Here is a 1,347-nt window from a genome sequence, read left to right as displayed (position 1 = left end):
TGGCAGAGGAGTGGGAGTCAAGTTTCATCCCTCAGCAGGAAATAGAGGTGACCTGCTGCTTTCTTATTTAACCCTGGACACCCACCCATGAATGCTGCTCCCCTCATCTGGGGGATCTTTTGTCCTCAATTGACCCTCTCTGGAACAGCCTCATGGACACTCTAAAATCTAGCCAAAATCCTTTTCACTTTTCCATTGCCTGGTTTTCTTGTCGTACTCTGTCTGCTGGCTGTTCTCTGTACAGTGTTTTCTGGCTGTTCTCCATACAGTGTTTTCTGGTTGTTCTCTGTACAGTGTTTTCTGGTTGTTCTCCGTACAGTGTTTTCTGGTTGTTCTCTGTACAGTGTTTTCTGGTTGTTCTCTGTACAGTGTTTTCTGGTTGTTCTCTGTATTTTTTGGTGTTTTGCGTTGTAGATGTAGCTCAGTAGGTTGAGATTACTTGCCCAGCACGCACGTCCGGGGTCCAGCCCTCAGCACTGCACAAACTGAGGATGATGGCATGTGCTTCTAATCCCAACACTGGAGAGTTAGTTTGAAGCCGGCCTGGGATACACAGGAAAATGTGCCTTTCTCTAATAGCTGTAACTGCCTAGGGAGGTGTCTGATTGTTAAGGGCTGCATGCTGGTTCCTGTCTGAAAAGAGTTTTATTTTACTTGATGTTTTGGAAGTATGGACAAGACTTCCTGCTCCTTAAGATCTCTGTGTTCTGAAATTCCAGTGCTGTCCCTGCATAGAGGACCCGACACACACATCTTGACCAGATCCTTTCAGTCAGGACCATGTTAACTCTGGAAACACTGTCTTAGTTAGGGTTACTATTGCCGTGATGAAACCCATAACAAAAGCAGCTTGGGGAGGAGAGGGTTTATTTGGCTTACACTTCAGCACTGTAGTCTATCAGGAAAGGAAGTCAGGACAGGAACTCAAACAGGGCAGGAACCTGGAACCAGGAGCTGACGCAGATGCCATGGTTGGGTGCTGCTTACTGGTTTGCTCCCTGCTTCTTGCTTGCTCAGCCTCCTTTCTTATAAATGCAGGACCACAGGTCCAGGGGTGGCCCCACCCACCATGGGCAGGGCCCTCCCCCATCAATCACTAATTAAGAAAATGCCCTACAGGCCAGCATGCAGCCCCATCCTATGAAGACAATTTTTATCTTAATTGAGGTTCCCTCCTCTCAGATGACTTTAGCTTGTGTCAAGCTGACATTAAACCAGCCAGTAAGACACCATTTTCTCTTTCTTTCCTCCCCACTCTTCCCCTTCCCCCTTTCTCCTCTCCCTCCTTCTCCTCTCTCTTCCCTTTCCCTCCCCTCCTCTCCTTCTCCCACTTCTCCCTTTAATTTT

Source organism: Microtus ochrogaster, linkage group LG1, assembly GCF_000317375.1.
Source record: "Microtus ochrogaster isolate Prairie Vole_2 linkage group LG1, MicOch1.0, whole genome shotgun sequence".
NCBI lineage: Eukaryota > Metazoa > Chordata > Mammalia > Rodentia > Cricetidae > Microtus > Microtus ochrogaster.
This window is presented reverse-complemented; position numbering follows the sequence as displayed.